The sequence below is a fragment of the Pleurodeles waltl genome, chromosome 10 (genome assembly GCF_031143425.1).
Source record: "Pleurodeles waltl isolate 20211129_DDA chromosome 10, aPleWal1.hap1.20221129, whole genome shotgun sequence".
Taxonomy (NCBI): domain Eukaryota; kingdom Metazoa; phylum Chordata; class Amphibia; order Caudata; family Salamandridae; genus Pleurodeles; species Pleurodeles waltl.
The window spans coordinates 673582256-673604056 of record NC_090449.1 but is presented as its reverse complement, the minus strand read 5'-3'; the positions used below and the strand labels follow the sequence as shown (position 1 = coordinate 673604056).

Genomic DNA, 21801 nt, shown 5'->3' with positions numbered 1-21801 from the left:
CTCCTTCTAACATGTAAGGGACAGGGAAGTGTTTTTATAATAAAACAGCTGATGTTCTAAGAAAATGTCCCTACGTAAAGATGTGTGTTTTCTACAAATGTCGCAGACTAAACTTACACCACGTTCGCCGGCAAACTACCTTGCTGCAGCCTTGGAAGAAGCACAGAGTGAGCAAGAATGTCTTGTTTGAGAGCAGAGTGCTGGCCTAGGCAAAAACAGTTAGATAGACAGAAAATAAAACAAGACCGTAAAAGTGGCTATTGTAACAATAATAAAATGAAGCAGAATAAAGTATATCTAGTTTAAAGTGCACAGCGGCAGGCCTAGTATGCTAAAATAATGTGCATGGAGCTATAGCTAAAATGGGTACACAACAGTAGGAGGCTGGTTCTCTATGTGGTGTGCAAAACCAGGCACACTGTGCAGAGAGTCCGGGCAACCACATGTTGGGCTACAGGGGTAAAAACTAGACCACCTAATTCTCTAATGTTTATAGTAGCTTGGCCGAGAAGTTAGGCCAATCTTGTAGAAGTGCAAAGCATTTGAAGTACTCATAGTATCAATAAATATGGACACACACTCAAAGGAATAACTGACAAACAATTTACAAAAATACTTCAGATTTTTATAAAATCTTAAGCCCAAGATCATCAAATTGGGCAAGTACTTTTTAAGTTATGATTTTTCAAAGTTTAGAAAATGTGTTGTTTTTGTGCGTAATTATGCACCATAGGAATCAATGGGAGAAAACTTTCCAAATGCATATAAAATCAGGCAATGTGTTTACCAATATCTCCTTTTGCTTTTAGGTCGAGGTTGTCAAGAAATCCTGTGGGCCAGCCGGAGGAGTTCAGGTGGTTTCCAGTTTTGGTGGGAAGAGCTGCTGAAAAGTCATTGGAGCTCGTTCAGGACCACTGTGGAGGACCTCTTGGAAAAGAAATGCACAGATGGACTTTAAGGTTAGTCTGGTGGGCCCCCTTGGACTGTAGAGGTCGCGAGGGTTGGGGGACCCTTATAGCTCAGATTGTTCTCTGGTCCAGGACCCAGGGAGGCCAGGTGCAGAGGAGATAGCTGAGCCAAGAGCTGTGCGCAAAGGTGCCTTTAGAAGCAAGTCACTGAGAGTGGATTGCAGGTCAGCAGGGCCACTCTGGGGGGGGGGGTGGTTTTAATTGTCCTGAAGTCTTTTGACTGGGGCTTGCTCCTGGTCCTTTTGGAGTCTGGAGTGGACTTTTTGTTGGGTGTCTAGCATGGTTCAGCCACTGGAGTTCATAGTGCCACCAAACATGGCACACTTGCAGAATTTGCCCTCCAGGTCTGTTGGGTGGAATTTGGTCTGGATGCTTTGTCTGGTTTCTTGATTAGTGGCCAGTCAGTGAACTGGACTTCACTGGACGTTTGATTCAGGGAGTGATGCCTTTACTATGGAGGGAGATCTTTGGTGATTTTTAGAAGGGTAGGAGTCCTCTGGGGTTTTGTAGAGTCTGTTTAATGTCTGTGCATCCCCTCAGCAGCAATTGTTGAGTCCTGGGTGCAGCAGGCAGGGCTTGGTGCTTTTTTTTCTTTGTGCAGCAGGAATGCAGTTCTTGAGCCTTGGGTCCTCTTTGTTGCAGGCCCTCTTGTGTCCTTGGAATCTTGGACTCATAAGACAGCTTGGTTGAGAGCAAATGCAGGCCTCCAGTGCGCTAGGGAGCACGGAGAGAGGCCGCTCCCTCCATTCAGGGTGCTGCTTACATGCTGGTTTACATCTTCTGAGCAGTGCCAGTATTGATCAAGGGATTTTGCTTTGGCCCACACACTGCACTTCAGTCTCAGCAGAAGACGTCCTGTGTGGAGGAAGTTGCGATTTAGTAAGTGTTTTTTTCTTTCTTTCTAGAAATTGTTTATTTGCGCCCGTGCACCTGCATCCACCCAATTGTCTGATCCCCCTCCACTGTATATGCCAGTCGCCACTAAGTAGGGGCACATTGCTCATGCATCTTTGCACACATGTGCAGTATAGTGCACCCTGCCTTAGGCTGGAAGGCCTGCCAGAGGGGTGACTTACCTATATTGCATGTAGTGTGTAGTGGACAGGGCACACGGGCTGTGTGCCATGTCAGCTTTGCATTTTAGGATTGCACCAGGACACTCAGCCTGCAATGGCAGTGCTGGGTGCACTTGGATGTAGGGTCCCTGAGGGTGGCACTATCTGTGCTGCTGCCCTCAGGGGCCTACCCTTAGTACCTCATGCCCTGGGTACCTTAGCACCATTTACTAGGGAGTTATTGTGGCACTGAAAGGTGTTTGCAAACGTTCCAATGCATCACAACAGTTTTTGGGAAAGAGATCTGACCCAGGGAACCTGGTTAGCAGGGGCCCTGGGCACTAACAACTTTCAAACCACATCAAATACCAGGCAAAAAGTTGAGGCTAACCATGTCAAAAGAGACCCTTTCTCACATTAATGATACAAAAATTAGCAACACACATATCAAGCACGAGTGATATATAACTGTTATTAACATACAACTTGTAGTCGTCAGTCCACATTTAATAAAGACGAGAGAGAATATTTCTTAATTCTTCATAAGATACTCCAATGTTTAGTAGCAATGCAATGAAAGCCCAACAACGAGGAAATGAAAGAGGGGAATGGCATCAGGTGTTTTCATGGTCCAAGCCTCATTAGAATGTTCAAATTGAGTGTTTGTGAAGCAATCCTCCACTAGGAATGTTGATGCATACAGGCTTATAAACCCTCCTTAACCAAGGACCCGCCTACCTGAACCCCCACCTTCAATTCCACCAACCAATCAGGGATCTCCGCTTGGGACACAACACCCTCGCAAAGATAACACCAATACGCCACTGCTGCACCAGAGGATGTTCCTTCTCCCACCTTGCCGCCAACGCCTGGAACACCCTTCCCCTCCACCTCCGCACCGGTGCTGACCCACTTCAGAAAGGGACTGGAAACCAGTCTTTTCGAATAAACACCTGCAGCAAGCGCCTGGATACACACTTGGGCACTATATAAATAACACCTGATTGATTGATTGATTGATTGATTAACTGATTGATTAGAATGGTCTTGTCAATCAGGGCCTGACTGACAAAGGTCCTGCATATGAAAAAAGTGCTGTAATATCCATTAAATGTGGCAGTTTTAAACTCCAGTGTACAGCATTTATTCACCCTTGTGTATGTGCAAACGGAAGATAAAACAATAATCTAGAAATAGAGATATTAGTGGACCTGGTGTGAGAATTGTTCTTTGCCCACCCTGTTGACATAATAAAAAGGAGTAACTAGGCTTGTGTTTGTCATGAAAATAGACGTATTTCTGGTAGAGCTAGAAAAAGTGGGTTGTATGTCAGAGGATTTCACAAAGGTTTGATTCTGACTTGGAGCAGTGGCCACAGTGAAAAAGGCATTTTTTCACATCTTCTGAATTTCCATTGACTCATTCAATCTCGTCACTGTCCTTGATTTTGGCATAGTTGTCTGTTCCATCATCCAACTGTTCAAAGATAATGTCTCAGGGACTAGCCTCATGCAGTGACTCAGGAGTCCTTTCATGTGCTCCTTTTATTTACTGCCCATGGTGATGATAAATATATTACATTCTGTTTTCCAACAACTCCATTTGAGGACCTAATTTGTGCAACTCATCCAAAATGAATGGATTTGACACCACAAAGGGCACGGATGCCTTGGACATGAAAGGACTCCCAGTACTGGTGCTTGGTGACATCGTCTACATTTTGTTTTCCATAATACCCTAATTTTCAAAAGACCATATTATTGCCACAAGGAGCTCCATGAAGGGATGAATTTACTCAGGCAGGGAATGCCTTATGGCAGAAAGCATGTAGAACATACTGACATGCCCCAAGTGTAATGCTCAGTATATAGAAAGCACACAGGGCACACTGACTTGCCCCTAGTGCAATGTCTCAGTATATAGAAAGCACACAGAGCATACTGACTTGCCCCTAGTGTAAGGTCTCAGTAAATTCTGACACGGATCTGTGCTATCAACAACATACTTTGGGGGTCATTACAACATTGGTGGTAAATGCCGCTTACCGCTGTGCAGAAGACCGCCAACACACCTCCGAGACCGCGGAATTATGCCACGGTCATTTTGACCCAAAGCCCGGAATACACCAAAATCTAGACACCCACACAAGTCTGCCACTCCAAAGGTCAGTGATAAACTGGCGATGAGAAATCCTCCACCGTCACGCCAACAGGAATACGCCCACACCATCACGACCCACAAATCCATGTGGCGGTCTTTCAACCGCGGTATTCCATTGGCGGTACACACCGCTGCACTCAAAATACACACACATTTACAAAACACTACCACATTGGAAAATTCGAAATACACACACCTGATACACATACACACACCACTCCCACACACCCAATACAATATAAAACACACACCCACATCACCCACAAACCCCTATGACAACAATTGCGACAGAAGGCCAGAGAGAGACACCACCATCTACAAACGAGCATCTACAGGCACTCAACACCATCACCCACATAACATCCACGCACCTCACACAACACACCACTAAATATCACCCCACACATCCCAACACACACCACCCCACACATCACCCACACCACCCCATGGCACCGCAAAGACAACCCAGGTTCTCTGAGGAGGAGCTTAGGGTCATGGTGGACGAAATCATCCGGGTAGAGCCACAGCTATTCGGATCACAGGTGCAGCACACCTCCATAGCTAGGAACTATGGCGAAGAATCGTGGACAGGGTCAACACAGTGGGACAGCAGCCAAGAATACGGGATGACATCAGGAAGAGGTGGAACGACCTAAGGGGGAAGGTGCGTTCCATGGTCTCCAGACACCGCATTGCGGTACAGAGGACTGGCGGTGGACCCCCACCTCCTCCCCCACAACTAACAACATGGGAGGAGCAGGTCTTGGCTATTCTGCATCCTGAGGGCCTCGCAGGAGTAGCTGGAGGAATGGACTCTGGTAAGTCAAATCTTTCACTACTTCATCCCCCGCCCTACCTGCATGCTATGTCATACCCCCACCCTCGCCCTCACCCCCATCACTCCTACTCCTCACACATGTCCAAATATCACAAACCAACCATCCCAACACCAAACCCTGCATGCAACACCAAAGCATGGACACCCATCACCAAGGCATGGCCACTGCACATACCCATACACCCCCCTAAACCATCATCACACAAGGTCCTACACAGGAATGCAAGAACTGGGCTACACCCACCCATTGCACACCATGGCACACACAGATGCAATAATCATGCTTTTACACCCCTACCCAACGTCACCGGACAGGAGGGTCCAGACATGTCCAATCCACCCACAGAAGAGGCCCACAGTGATGACAGCAGCTCTGTCCAACTGGATCTAGATGACCAGCCCGGCTTATCTGGGATCTCGGGACAGTCGGTTCCCCTCACACTGGCACAAGCCACTACAGGGCTTCCCCCGTCAGGAAACACCAGCACAGCACCCACCCAGCGGGCCCATACCTCTGTCCCCAGGACACGTCAAGCAGCAGTGTGTCCACCACTACAGGGAACCCAGGCTAACCCACCACCCCAACAATAACAGGGGCCTGGGGTCAGTGGCAGTGGCAGTGGGCACACGGTTCAGGGGACAGAGGCCCAGGAACACAGGGGAACTGGGAGGGCTGCTGTGCGACAGGGGGAGGACAGGCCCAGGGAACCCACTCTCCACGAGGCCCTTTCCAACATCATGGGAGCCTACCACCATTCCCAGGAGATGATGGCAACGGTACTGGCCAAGTTTCAGGAGACCCAGCGGCTGCAGGAGGAACAGTATTTGGGCTTCAGGGAGGAACTCAAATCCATCAATTCCACCTTGGGCACCATTGTAGGGGTGCTGAAGGAACTCGTCAACACCATGAGGGACACTGTGGCACAACAAGGGGCCCCTGACACTAGCCTGGACGATGAACTGTCTACCACCTCCGCCGGCGCTAGTGGACAGGAGGCACCACCACAGGACCACCACACCAGCACCCCACCCCCTGCAGATGGAGAACCACCCCGCAAACGGTCCCTGAGATCCAGGACAAAGACAGAGAACGATGCCAAGACCCCCGCCAAGAAATGGGACCACCCTGATTGTCATCCATTTGTCCCATCTTGTCACCCTGTCCATCCTTAAACTGCCCCAGCTCCACTTCCTATGCCCCTTTGGACAATGCACCTGTGAGACTCATAGACTGGACTCTGCCATGGACATTCCTCCACCATCACCCCTCACCATTTTACAACCCCCTCCAATATTGAGCACTTAAATAAACTCCCTTAAAGCACAAAACAATCTGGAGTCTGTCTGTGATTTTGAAATAGTGTATTAGCAATTACAGTGCCAAAATGCTCTTTTAAATGTAATGTCAACATACCTATGTCACACAGCTATAGTCCATGAGGAAACAAAGCAGATGTCACACAGTGGGACCCACATCTGTGAAATTGTAAGCGAAAGTGACAACTCAGAGACCATACACTGGGTGAAAATGACAGACAGTAGAGAGGCATTAGATTTAAATTAGATGTAGCAGGCAGTGTTGTTTTCTTACCTGTGTCTCACTGGAAGTATTGCAGGATCACCGTATTCCTGTTGTCGATGTCCTCTTCTTCTGCTTCCTCTTCTTCACTGTCCACAGGCTCCACAGCTGCCACAACACCTCCATCTGGACCATACCTCCTGCAGAAAAGGCACCTGTCGTCGCAAAGCCAAGTTGTGAAGCATACAGCAGGCCACGATGATCTGGCATACCTTCTTTGGTGAGTAGAATAGGGAACCACCTGTCATATGGAGGCACCGTAACCTGGCCTTCAGGAGGCCGAAGGTCCGCTCTATAATCCTCCTAGTTCGCCTATGGGCCTCATTGTAGCATTCCTCAGCGCTTGTCCTGGGATTCCTCACTGGGGTCAGTATCCATGACAGGTTGGGGTAACCAGAGTCACCTGCAAATGGCGAAGGACAACTGTTAGACACACACTAACTCTTAGGGAAATCTCCAGACCCAGACACCTAGTCACACTGTATTGGGTCCATGTTCTCACCTAATAGCCACACCCGGTGCCTCTGTAGTTGCCCCATCACATAAGGGAGGCTGCTATTCCGCAGGATGTAAGCGTCATGCACTGAGCCAGGGAATTTTGCATTAACATGGGAGATGTACTGGTCTGCCAAACACACCATCTGCACATTCATGGAATGGTAACTCTTCTGGTTTCTGTACACCTGTTCACTCCTGCGGGGGGTACCAAGGCCACATGTGTCCCATCAATGGCACCTATGATGTTGGGGATATGTCCCAGGGCATAGAAGTCACATTTCACTGTAGGCAAATCCTCCACCTGAGGGAAAACGATGTAGCTCCGCATGTGTTTCATAAGGGCAGACAACACTCTGGACAACACGTTGGAAAACACAGGCTGGGACATCCCTGATGCTATGGCCACTGTTGTTTGAAAAGACCCAATTGCTAGGAAATGGAGTACTGACAGCACCTGCACTTGAGGGGGGATTCCTGTGGGATGGCGGATAGCTGACATCAGGTCTGGCTCCAACTGGGCACACAGTTCCTGGATTGTGGCACGATCAAGCCTGTAGGTGATGATCACATGTCTTTCGTCCATTGTCGACAGGTCCACCAGCGGCCTGTACACTGGAGGATGGTGCCATCTCCTCACATGCCCCAGTGGACGGTGCCTATGGAGGAGAACAGCGAGCACAGAGTCAACCAACTCTAAGGTACGTAAACACAGCTTACTCTGAAAATATTCATAAATCAAAATTTGCCTGTATGAGTGTTTAGGCAAGGCCTAGGTATGTGTGACGCAGTCAAAAATAATGTGGGACACTGAACGGCTGCCAGACCTGTAAGGTGGGACAAGGGGAGATGAGGTAACTTTGCTGGCGTTGTACACTGGTGCTGTAGGCGGTCGAAGACCGCGGCGCAATTCTGCATTGGTTAACATTGGACCCTATGGGTCCCAGGAGCCAATGATGATGTACCCGGCGGTGACGGTAAGCCACGGACGTGACCGCCATTTTCTCTCTGTTCAATCACTCGATACCTGATCTTCGACAGGAGATGACCTACACTGCAAGTGCTGCTGTGACCTCAGTCTGGAAGAGACAATGGCTCGTGTGTCTGGGGAAAGGGCCCCTGCCTTCAGCACGGAGGAGTTGGAGAAACTCATGGATGGGGTCCTCCCCCAGTATACGCTACTCTACGGTCCTCCAAACAAACAGGTAAGTACACTGTGAGCATGCTGTATGGGCAATGCCTGTGTGGAGTGGAGTGGATGAAAGATAGGGGGGGTGAAAATGAGGCGTGCATGAAACGACGGTGAGTGCATATGCGTCATGGCAAGGGTAGGGATACGGGCCAATGACTGTGACGGTGCAGTTGGTAATTACTTCTCCTTTTCCCCTGTACAATTCCTGTAGTTCAGCGCCCACCAGAAGAAGGACATCTGGCGTGCCATCGCCAAGGAAGTCTGGACCCTGGGGGTCTACCACAGACGGAGCACCCACTGCCGGAAAAGATGGGAGGACATTCGCCACTGGAGCAAGAAGATGGCGGAGGCCCAGGTGGGGATGGCCTCCCAATGTGGGGGGGTGCCCGTCGCACCATGACCCCCATGATGTTCAGGATCCTGGCGGTGGCGTACCCGAAATTGGATGGGTGCTTGAGGGCATCACAGCAGCAACAAGGGGGTGAGTACACTCTCATTCTGCTGACTCAGCGTGCATTGTAGGTGTCTGGGTGGGGGAGGTGGGCTGTGGGTTCCCCTAGGCCAGGGGGAGTTTGGTAGTTAAGTTCCCTTCTTCAGGCAGGCCCTGTGGCACCCCACTCCACCTGTGTACAGTTCCAACTACACCTAGTCAGGCTCCTGTGACATCCATGTGTGCGGAAATCGGCCATAGCCTTGTAAGCCATGTCCCAGGGACTGAATAGTGGACCCCAAGTGCGCAGCGTAGTGCAGGGGTCTTCTGTGTCTGTCGTGTCCGCCAACAGTAGCGGTATTGCATGCACTGAACATGTCTTTCTTCTGTCTCCCCCCCTTTTTGTGTTCTCCCTGTTCTTGTGTGCATTAGCATCATCAGGCGGAGGAGCAGTGGCACCGGAGCAGGAGGGAGCTGCATCCCACATGGCCCTGGAGGGCGACACTATGGTTTCTGAATACACCAGTGAGAAGGAGGGCGAGGGGAGCTCCACGGCAGGGACAGGAGCTGACACCAGCGATACAGACTCCTCCTCTGATGGGAGTTCCCTTGCGGTGGCGGCCCCATCTGTGCCCCCGCATCTACAGGTACAGCTGCCACCCCCCTACCAGCACCGCCCTCCCAGCAGCCCCTCAGCGTTTGCCCCGTGCCTGCTCACCCAGGAGGGTGGGCATCACCTTTGCCCCAGACACCTCAGCCCCAGTCACCCCTGCTGCCCCCAGTGAGGAGGCCATTGACCTCCTTAGATCCCTCACTGTTGGGCAGTCTACCATTTTGAATGGCATCCAGGGTGTAGAGAGGCAGTTGCAAAAAACTAATACATACCAGGAGGGCATTCACTCTGGTCAGGCAGCCCTTCAGCGAGCTTTTCAGACTCTGGCCTCAGCACTGATGGCAGCCATTGTCCCTGTCTCTAGCCTCCCTCTCCAACTTCTTCCACCCAGACCCCCACCCCTGTACCTTAGCCTATGCAAGCACACCATCAGACCAGCATGCACACACCTCAACATACAAGGCAAACATAAGCACCACAGGCACTCACGTAAGCATCACACACAGGCAGACACAACAACATCCACTGTCTCCACTGTGTCCCCCTCATCCTCGTCTCCCTCCTCCCTCCCAGTCTCGTCTCCACTCACACCTGCATGCACTACATCCTCAGCCACTATGTCCATCACCAGCACACCCACCACCACACCCCGCTCACTTGCAATCACCACCCCCACTACCATTCACACGTCCCTTGTGTCCTCTCCCAGTGTGTCTGTGACACCCCCTCCCAAGATACACAAATGCAGGCACACACCCACCCAACAGCCATCCACCTCATGACAGCCTCCAGCCCATGCCCCTTCACCCAAAGTCAGCAAACGCACACCTCCCACAACCACAACCTCTTCCTCCACTCCCAAACTCCCTCCGGCTACCCGTCCCAGTGTTCCTAAGAAACTTCCTGTCCAACCTTGACCTCTTTCCTTCACCTCCCTCACCCCTTCAGTCTCCTAGGGCCCGACTCTCCAGGTCCCAACCTAGCACCTCAGCCACAACATCGGCGGGACCAGTGGTGCTAGTAGTCACCGGATTATGGAGTGCACCAGGCAGCAGGGCAGCCAGTGAGGCAAGGAGCCACAGCACGGACAGTCCCCCACCTGTCAAGCATAAAACGTTGGACAGTGCCCGGCGGGAGAGGGGTAAGAAATCAGCCTCCAAAACCGCTCCAAGGGGTACAGTTGGGAGTGTGGAGACAGCTGCGACACCATCCAAGGTGGGGAAGGGGCACAGTAAAACCAGCAAGTCTGGGAAGATCAGCACGGCGGACAAGACCGCCAGCAGCCCCGCTGCCCAGGAGACGACCGCCAGCAGCCCCGCTGCCAAAGACAGGACCGCCAGCAGCAGCCCCGCTGCCCAGGAGACGACCGCCCGCAGCCCAGCTGCCAAAGACAGGACCGCCAGCAGCAGCCCCGCTGCCAAGGAGACGACCGCCAGCAGCCCCGCTGCCAAAGACAGGACTGCCAGCAGCAGCCCCACTGCCCAGGAGACGACCGCCAGCAGCCCCGCTGCCAAAGACAGGACCGCCAACAGCTGAACCGCTGCCCAAGACAGGACTGCCAGCAGCAGCCCCGCTGCCCAGGAGATGACCGCCACGCTGCCAAAGACAGGGCCCCAGCAGCTGAACCGCTACCCAAGACAGGACCGCCAGCAGCTGAACTGCTGCCCAGGACACCACCAATGATTCCGACGCTACTGAGTCCGCCACGGGCAGGATGAAGCACTCTGGGCACACAGTCCCCTCCAGAACCAGTAGAGAAAGGCATCCACTACCTCAGTCCTTGGCAGCATGAAGCACTCTGGGCACAAAGCCCCCTTCAGAACCAGTGGAGAGTAATATCCACTAACTCTGTCCTTGGCAGGATGAAGCACTCTGGGCACAAAGCCCCCTCCAGAACCAGTGGAGTATCACATCCACTACCTCTGACCTTGGCAGGATGAAGCACTCTGGGCACAAAGCCCCCTCCAGAACCAGTGGAGAAAGGCATCCACTACCTCTGTCCTTTGCAGGATGAAGCACTCTGGACACAAAGCCCCCTCCAGAACCAGTGGAGATAGGCATCCACTACCTCAGTCCTTGGCAGGATGAAGCACTCTGGGCACAAAGCCCCCTCCAGAACCAGTGGAGAAAGGCATCCACTACCACTGTAGAGACTGGAGAGACTGTGGCTTTGCACTCCCAAGGATTGAACAGTGGGCAAACCACCCACTGTAGAGACTTGTGAGACTGTGGCTTTGAACTCCACAAGATTGAAAAGTGGGCAAACCACCCACTGTAGAGACTTGTGAGACTGTGTCTTTGCACTCCCCAGGATTGAACAGTGGGCAAACCACCCACTGTAGAGACTTGTGAGACTGTGGCTTTGCACTCCCCAGGATTGAATTGTGGACATGGAGCCCCTCGTGGATCTGGCGTCGTGCACTAAACCGGCTGAGGTGCCCCCCCTTCCCTTCCCCCTGAGGGGCCTGTTTTATTTCTAACTGATCCCCTGCAGTGTTCTCTCCATCTTGTTTGGGTATTGAGTGTGGGCCTCGCCCATGCTTTTTGGGCCCAGTGATCCATGGACTATGATGGTGGAATCCCTTGGACTTGTGTTCTTGGTGTATATAATTGTATATGGTATAAATGTATATATTTGTAAATATTTTTGATGTATGTAATTGAATATATCAAAACTATTCGACTCATTTCCTTTTGTCCTTGCATTCTTCCAGGAGGGGTTGGGGGGTGTAACTGTTATGTATCAATATGTATTAGCGTGTGTGTTGTAGTGGGTGAGGGTGGGGGTGTTGCGTGTGTGTGTCACTGTTTTTTCCCTCCCCCTCCCCTGTGTCGTAGGTGCAGTACTCACCGTAGTCTTTGCCGCCGGCGTTCGTGCTCCTGGTAGAGTAGCAGGAAGATAAAGGCTGGCAGAATCTGGAGCTCGGGTTCCATGGCGTCCTGATTACTCGTGAGGTGTGTAGAGGTGAGCGTTTTCCCTTCGAAGTCCTGTTTCCGCCGTGTTTTTGTTCGCAGTGAATCCGCCCCGGGAAAGGTGGCGGATTATTGGGTTGTAATAGTGTGGGCGGTAGATTGTCCTCCGCCTGTCTGTTGGCGGTAACCGCTGCGGTGTTTGTTTGTACCGCCGTGGCGGTCAGGGTGTTAAAGTTGGTGTCTATGTTGGCGGTTTTCGCCACGATCGTGATTCCATTTTTTTTTTCGCCGGCCTGTTGGCAGTTTTACTGCCGCTTTAACACCGACCGCCAGGGTTGTAATGACCACCTTTATTCTGTAATAGGAACTTTGTGAATTTCAACAAGTACTAGTAGCATGCTGTTTCAACGCATGTTGGAGATAGTCAGAACATGACTCCATAGACACAACATGGTGTGCTCGCATTCACCTTATTCAAAGATTCAATGCCACAGTAGTATTGTGCGCATTTCATTTCCAGAGAGACAACTTTCCATGCCCACTCACACCCACCTACAATTAGCTGATTAATTCAGCCTGGACTGGCAGGCTATGCATGAGTACTTCACTCAACTGTGCCCTCGATCTGTCTGTGCATCATTGCTTCACAACCATCTACCTGTGCACATATGCCCTCCCACTCTCTTGTAGTGTTAATGAGCAAGGACAGCAACCATAACATCAGGCCTCTTTAGCTCAGACAGCGGGCTTCTGTGCCCACCTGTACTGATAATGAGGGCTGTGGAGAGCTTCAGCAGGGAGGTCAATCAGAACTCATAATCATATTGGTAAGTTGAACATGGATCAGGCTGGAGCTAGATTAATTCTGAATATTTCATCAGTAATTAAAGCTCCTGAAATGAGTTTGAGTTCTAGAGGGCATCACAATTATTGATTTCAAATGTCTTCCTAGGTCTTCTGTTTTAAGTCATTATTTTATTTTCCTCTCCCACTGAGAGAATGCATGTTTTCCATGGCCAGCTAGCTCATTGTACTGAGTTGTGCACAGTGTGTGTGCCATCTAGGATTCATACACAGCTGCCTTTTCCTGTTCAGAGCAATTGCTTTGTGTTAGAAATGGGGTCTTGTGTTGGCAGTCATGTTGCCCCCTGTCCAAGCAAGTGACCTCACCCTAGTCAGGACAAAGGAGAAACACACCCAGTTAACACCTGCTCACCCTCTTGGTAGCTTGGCACGAGCAGAAAGGCAATGTGTAAAGCATTTGTACCAACACACACAGTAACACAGTGAAACACTATAAAATGGACACCACAGAGGTTTAGAAAAATAGTAATTATTTACCTAAATAAAACAAGATCAAATACAAAACAATCTACAATAAACAATAACAAATATTACTTTAGCAATTAAAAACCCAGAAATAATGCCAAGCAGCACAAATGCTGCAATCTGATTTGAAAGCAGCTTTGTGATGGAGTTGTTTCCCACAAATGCAATGCCACTGGCGCTGTTTACAGAGTCACATGGACCGCCAGGTACAGTACCTTTTCAATATGTGTGGAAAACAGGCTGTTGCACGGAGTCGGGGAGCGAGGTGTTGCTGGCTCAAATGTGGCATCAGTTCCGGTGCTGCAGGGCGAAGGAGCTGAGCCGTCACAAAGAGGCGTTGGGTCCTTGCAACGGAGCAGTGGGGGTGAGGCGGCGTCTTTGTGAAGAGTCAGTCCCTTGGCACCTCTGGCAAAGTCCAAGTCTGGCAAAGTCACGAGGCTGCGTGGTGACATCACGGGGTCACAATCACATCACAGGGTCACAGGCGTGGGAGTCGGGCATCATGAATGTCGGGTGTATGAACTCCAACTCCCGAGTTTGTGCGGACAACAGCAGCTGCAGCGGCGTTGGGCCTACATTGACGGTGAGGTCCACGGATCCAGGTGTAGGCGGCATTGCAGTCTTCGTGCAGCTGCATCCTTAGCGAAGTTGCACTGAGTTGTCTGGCGTCGTTTCAGAGGAATTTCACCAGAAATTCACTGGAATGGCAACTTATAGAATGACAACCTATGGAAGTCATGGAAAAGCCAATAAAGTGCCCAGAGTTACAAAAACAGCAAAAATAGAGTCCAGCACAAAGCAACAACCTGGGAAGTAGAGGCAAAAAGTTTGGGGGCGATCAGCCAAGGATGCCAGGTCTAACACTCTGGTTGTATTATCTGGAGCTCTTGTGACAGCGCACTCGCAGCCTAGCGTTCCAAATAGATGAACGCCGCCTTTGATTTGATAAACTTCGTCGGTACACGAACGGGAGCAATTTCTCTTTAATTATCGTGTACACAGTAGGGCCATGAATTTGAGGTGAGGCTTGGATAATGTATATAGAACAGGCACACTAGTGACATTAGTTACAAACGGAGATGATTTACCGTTTTATTGGATTCTGAACACACAAGCCCTGAAGAAGTCGCTTGGGATTTAAGAATGTCCCATGACGAAACATGTGTTGGCTCGGAGTGTATTTCCATGGATGGTTGCTGTAGAATTTGAAGATTTGATTCAATAAACGTCTGGATTTGATTGGACATTGCAAAAATTGGTGTTAAACTTGGAGGATGTGTCTTTTCTAACAGTACTCACTGGAGCTGTAACACATTTGATTTGTTTAATGGTTATTATTGGGAAGGGGGCCTCACATTGCTTCTATAAATTGTTGGGTTTAGTCAAAACCTTGAAGGGATGGGTGTTTTCCCTTGTGCAGGCACCCCATAGCCACTATACTTTGGCCAACTTGTATCTTGAGCGCCTTTATTCCCCTAGCACTACACCCCATTAGCTTTATCTCTTGTGACAGGTAGTGTGTGCTGGAGTAAGTGATGCACTGCATCAGTTTACCATGACGAAGTGGATGGTACATGGATGCACTTGCACTGCAGCTTCTTTCTAAGTACTTAATAGATAACATTCAGAATCTGTCCTGGTCAACACACAGGAGGCAACAGTTTAACTCTGCACATGGCCAGAGAAAGGTAAGAGGAACTGAGGCTGTAAAAAGATGAGCAGAGAGAAAAGTGCAAAAAGGAATCACAGAGAAGAGGAACAAGGGATATGGAGTTGGTAAAGAGGCATAATAATGAACTAGCAGAGGGCGGAGCTGACAAGAAGGGTGTGTTAGAGTGAAAGTTTTGGTAATGCTTTAGTGGCACAGAAGTCAGCATTAGGTGACTTTATATTTGCATGGAAAGCTTAACTGAGATGCACTAAGTTGTATTTTAAAGTGTACACGTTTTGTCTATGATGGACATTGTGCCTACCATTGGTGGACATCATGCTTACCGTGGCCGACGTTGGGTCCAATTGTGTTTAATAAAATGCTAATCTGATTTATAACACTGTTTGAGAATTATTAATCATAAGACTGAATTATTAGGGGTAGAAGATAATTATAATTCATGTTGATTTAAATAAGTTATTAGTTTAAAGTTATATGTGTGTGGTAAACTAAATGTGCATATCAGTTATATTTAATGTAATGCATTGACAAAGATTGCACTTAACATTGAAATGCTTTGCAGATTTTATGATATATTAATAATGAGATATATTCATGAGTTAGCATATTGTGTGTGTTTAATAAATGACTGTATTAATTAATTGAATTTCTTGCGTTAGCATAACTAGGCCTGAAGTTTCATAATTGCAATATGTTGGAAATGGCCTATCTGCAGGGTTACCCTCAAAGTTTTGTCTTCCTCCTCTTCTTTTTCTGAGCTCATTTTTGGTGACTGCAGGTCTCTGAACACCTTACCACTGCTAAAGTGCATGTGCTCGCTCCCTAAAAACATGGTAACATTTCCCCATACCCAATTTACATATTTACTTTACTTGTAAGTCCAGGGCCTGTAAGTTGAAAGCTACTTCTCGGCCTGCAGCCCCTGAACCATGTCTCAGGCATGCCATTGTAAGGCCTGTGTGTGTAGATTCACTGCCACTTTGACTTGGCTTTTAGAAGTACTTGCCAAGCCCTAAACTCCCCTTTTTCTACATATAAGTCACCCCTACGGTAGGCCCTAGGTAACCCATAGGGTAGGATGCTATGAAGTTAAAAGGCAGGACATGTACATGTTGGTTTTTATGTGCTGTAGTGGAAAACTCCTAAATTGGTTTTCCACTGCTGCAAGACCTGATCCTTTCATAGGATAGCATTAGGGCAACCCTCATATACTGTTTGAGTGGTAGATTCTGATCGGAAAGGGGTAACCAGGTCATATTTAATATGGCCAGAATGGTAATCCTGCTTACTGGTGAGGTTGGATATTATATTACTATTTTAGAAATGTAACTTTTAGAAAGTGAGCATTTCTCTGCCCTTAAAATTAATCTGTGCCTTGCAGCCTGTCTCCAATCAACTCAGGGCTGGGCTGGTTGACAGCTTCCTTGTGCTTTCCACCCAGACAATCACAAACACACCTGCACTTGTCTGCATACTGCATGGGTCTTCCTGGGCTGGAGGGGTGGAGGGTCTGTCACTTACAATTCAAAGGCTAGAGGCTTGAACTCACACAATGGACTGCCTAATCCCCTACTGGGACCCTGGCAGACAAACTTGTATTGAAAGGGGACCATGTGCACTTCAAAATCACTCTTTGAAGTCTCCCCCAGTTCAAAAGCATTTTGGGGTAAATAAAGTGGGTTCCTGACCCCAAAAAATCAGACACTTATGGACCTGAACCCGCAACCTGTCAGGAGGAACTGCCTGGTTGCCCAAAAGACTCATCTGGACTGCTTTGCTGAGAAGGACTGCTGCCCTGCTGTTGCCCTGCTGCCCTGCTGTCCTCTGACTTTGCTGAGAAGTGCTCTACAAGGGCTTGGATTGAGCTTGCCTCCTGTTTTCTGAAGTCTCAGGGCCAAAAAGACTTCGGGCCAGATGTAGGAAGCATTTTGCACCTCGCAAACGGAGAAAAACGCAGTTTGGGAGGCACAAAAGGCCTTACGCGATGCAGAGTCACATTTTGCGAGTCGGTACTGACTCACAAAATGGGATTCTGACTCGCAAATAGGAAGGGGTTCCCTTCCTATTTGCGACCACTTCGCGATGTTGAGTTGCGTTGTGACCGCGAAAGTGGTCGCAAACCAACTAGCAGTTACCATCCACTTGAAGTGGATGGTAACTCATTCGCAAAAGGGAAGGGGTCCCCATGGGACCCCTTCCCCTTTGTGAATGGCACAAAAAATATTTTTCAGAGCAGGCAGTGGTCCTACTCTGAAAAAACCTAAACTAAATCGTTTCGGTATTTTTTCTTTTTGCAGCTCGTTTTCCTTTAAGGAAAACGAGCTGCAAAAAGAAAAAAAAAACAGCTTTATTTAAAAGCAGTCACAGACATGGTGGTCTGCTGTCTCCAGCAGGCCACCATCCCTGTGAGTGCCTGGACTCGCTATGGGGTCGCAAACTGCGACCCACCTCATAAATATTCATGAGGTGGGTCTTTGCGACCACATGGCGAGTCGCAGAAGGTGTCTGAGAAACCTTTCTGCATTTCCTATTGCGAGTTGCAATTTGCAAGTCGCTATGACTCGCAAATTGCAAGTCGCAATATCAAACCTACCTACATCTGGTCCCTCCATCTCTTCAAGGAACTTCTTGTGCACCGAACATCACCACGCAGCCTGCAGGAAATGATGCACAGCCGCGGAGCGACGGAGAAATCACCGCACAGCCAAAGCAGAATGATGCAGCCCGACTTTCCCAGTGAAGAATCGACACAGCACCTGCCTTGCGGCTTGAAATTCGACACACAGCCCAACCGGATTGACGCACAGGTGAACCAGAACAACGCAGTCTGACTTCCAGAGTGAAGAATCAACGCAGTGCCTGCCAGGTAACAGAAAACTTGACGCATCACCTACCGGATCGACGCAATGCCTGTGACCTCATCCCACACACCCAGGATTCCCACACATTGTCCCAGAGTGTGAAAAAAGATCCAGGCATTGCAGTGAGGAACCAAGACAGCATGCTGGAAATTGTCGCAAAGCACCTTGCAGCGCCGAAAGAAACGATGCATCGTCTGTGTCGCACTGGAAATTCTGATGCACACCCTGTTTTTCCATGCATCTCCTTCTCTGCAGTCTCCGTGCATGTTATTTTTTTGTGCAAACCAGGTACTTTGTGCAAACAAGAGACAACTGTTGATTTCTAGGGTTTAAGACTCTTTTTAATCTTGCAAAAGTGATATCTCAACTTGTGCTTATTGAATCTTAATCGTTTTGACTTTAATTTAACCAGATAAACATCATATATTTTTCTAAACCTTGGTGGTGTATTTTTGGGGTGTTTTCACTATGTTACTGTATAATTTACTGCACAAATACTTTACACATTGCCTTCTAAGTTAAGCCTGACTGCTCAGTGCCAAGCTACCAGAGAGTGGGCACAGGATAATTTGGATTGTGTGTGACTTACCCTGACTAGGATTGTGGTCCCTATTTGGACAAGGGTGTATACCTCTACCAACTAGACACCCCATTTCTAACACAATAATAATGAAAAATCTGAATCATTTCTTTCCCTTTAACATGATTTTTTTGCATTAGATTATTTCACATGTTTAGTAAAGAGTTGTATTCTTCATTGACCTTGGAGTTGGAACATTCTAAGCAGTCCCCATAACAATAGGTCCAGTTGTCCCACTGCATGCTTCAGGGAATACTGGGAGTAGCCTCCAGACCCCAAACCCCATGTCTACAGTAGTTTCACCATGCTCAACTAATTCAGAGATGGAAAGATTAGCCACATCTGTTCCAGTTATGACACCCATGCAAATTACAGGTCCCAACCAGATGTTAGATTGACTAGGTATAATGATAGATGTGAGATGTCCTCAGGAAACTCCAGTTTCACACATGCCCTCACCAGAACAGATTATGAGAGTTCCATGTATTACCCCATATAACATGACACAAGGAAGCAACATTAGTCTGAAGGGATTTTCAGCACAGCAAGAGGCATAGCAAACAATAGTGTCAGAACTGACGAAACCCCAGAGAGAGATAGGACAGTGAATGTGCCCAGATTAAAATTAGAATTAAATGAATTAATATAAGGAACACTTAAGTTGAAAAGAGTAAATACTTACAATGAAGATGAATTGAGCTTCATGTGCAAGGATATCACACACCGAGCAGGAGAGAAACTGGCCAAATTAACAGAGAAATGTTAGATTGAATTAGACAGGTCAAAACCTTTACAGAGGAGTTACGGATTAGAATTCAGTTCAAAGGACATTGCAAACATGAGGTCACCTGGCATGAGAAGGCACATTCAAGAATTAATCACGAATATTCAAACATGGGGAGCATTAGACAAATGGGATGGTAGATGGACAAAGAAAAGAGAGCAGAAGAAAGCAAAGCAGACGTTAAATTCAGACTGAACTAATCAAGCTGAGGAGGGTGTAGAAATTATATGAATGAAGGAGACACCAGGTGGAGCTTATGTCCATGACCCTTGGAGCAGAAGTGACATACTGTCATTCACAAATGATTACCCGAGATTGAGGGTGAAACCAGTCGAAATGCCTGTGGGAAGATTTGGACACCTTATTTGAAATTGTGGTTCCAGTTGATTTGTGGGTTGAGTGCAAGTGGAGTGTTGATTGGCCAACTCATGAACCGCTGAGAGATCCAGTTCCAGGTGCGCCATCTGAAGAGGTGATGAAGGGGTATTACAAAGTGATTGAATTTATGAAGAAGAGAGTTTCCACTAGAGATGTTGATTGGCAAAGGATTGACAGGACAGCACAGGAAACAAAGGAGTTGAATCTTGCTTACTATGAGCGACTGTTGCTAGCATTTAAACAGCACAACAGACCTGAGATTATTGAGCCAAAGGACATAAGCCATTTTGTGTTGAGGACTGTTAAATGATTGAAACCTGAAATTAGCAGTATTATTTAGAATCATTTGATTTGATGGCAGAATAAACCAATTGATGAAGTACTGCAGTATGCTAGGTACTGTAGTGAAGAAATTGAATTGAAGCAGAAAAAGTTAAAGAAGAACGCAATGGTGATGCAAATTAAATCTGCACAAGCAGGAACACAGAGTCTGCAAGGAAAGGTGAAGTCTAGTGGGATGCATGGAATGCAACAGCAGGGTAACAAAGTGCTTCAGTTCAGAGGTAGAGGATGAGGTATTTGAATAGATCAGAGTGATAATGTGGTTGACATGCAGTCGATGAAGAAAATGCTTCCATGTCATGCTTGCGGAAACCTCAGGCATTGGAGATGGGAGTGTCCATACAGTTATGTGAATAATTTGGTGCAGAATGGTGGTGGTGCACAAACAGTGGACAATGGTCAAGTTCAGATTCAGAGAGTCCAAAGACCCCGAATTCAAAATATGTCTGTTCCTACTGGATTGCCAAAAATGTAGGTCCCCCAACAAATGCAAGTTCCATCTGCAAATGCAGGTTCCGCAATCCCTGAGGCAACAGCAGCAAGTGATGTTTCCTCAGCAAAACATGAGTCAGAGAGTAAAGGAAAATGCGAATCAGTTAATCACACAAAATCCATTTATTGATTTCAGTGATGATGAAGTACACGAAACATATGATAGTGATAGCGCAGATGAGTTGGAAAGTGTACTGGCTGCATCCTTCGAAGTGGATCAGCATGGTCCCTATGTAAATAGAAATGTTATGGGGCATGATGTTTCATTTCTGGTTGACACTGGAGCAACACGTTCCACTGTCAGAACCGCAGAAGTTCCAAAAGTACCCTTGTCAGGGAGGAAAGTACAGGTGGTAGAAGTAGCAAATCAGCATTTGACAAATCCAATTACAGAACATACTTGAGTTAAAATAGGGTCATTTGACAGATTTGCACCAATTTGTGGTTTGCGATTCAAGTCCTGTGAGTCAGTTAGGGCATGACCTATTGTATAAACTGAACTGTTCCATAAGTAGCAACAATGGAATAGCAATTAAGACAAATGGTGATGATGAGATTGCCAGCACCATTGATGAGATGTGTCCTCTCATTTAATTATTTCCAATGATGACAGCTCATGATTTGCCTGAGGAATTGCAGGGAGCAGTGATTGTGAAGGTGAGATTTTTCAGGAAAAGATATTGGACTCATCGGAGGTGTTGAGCCAGCTTAAATAACAATAAAGCCAAATTCAGTGTTTCCCAAGATCCCTCAGTATAATATGAGCCCAGACGTAATTGAAAATTCTGTCGAGCAGGGAGTTTTAAAATAAGTCATGGGAAATCTGTGTAATTCTCCTGTTTTGGGACTGCGGGAGCCCAATGGAGAATACTGTGCATAGTCCAAGATTTGAGAAAAATGAACAAAATTGTTCTTCCATGTTGTCCTATGGTACGGAATCCTGCTGTGATTTTGTTTCTGATCCCTTGTGAAGCGGAATGGTTTTCTGTCATTGACTTGTGTCAGACATTCTTTTCCATTCCACTCAATGAGGGTAATCGATTCTTATTTCCATTTAAATTGGAAGCCATGTATATTCCTGGTGTCACACGCCTCAACAGTATAGAGTCCCCATCCATTT

General features: G+C 47.9%; 1 pseudogene; it reads left to right on the top strand.

The window, feature by feature from the left end:
- LOC138262446 (translin-like) overlaps positions 1-21801 on the top strand; it is a 59492-nt pseudogene that overhangs the window by 10184 nt on the left and 27507 nt on the right.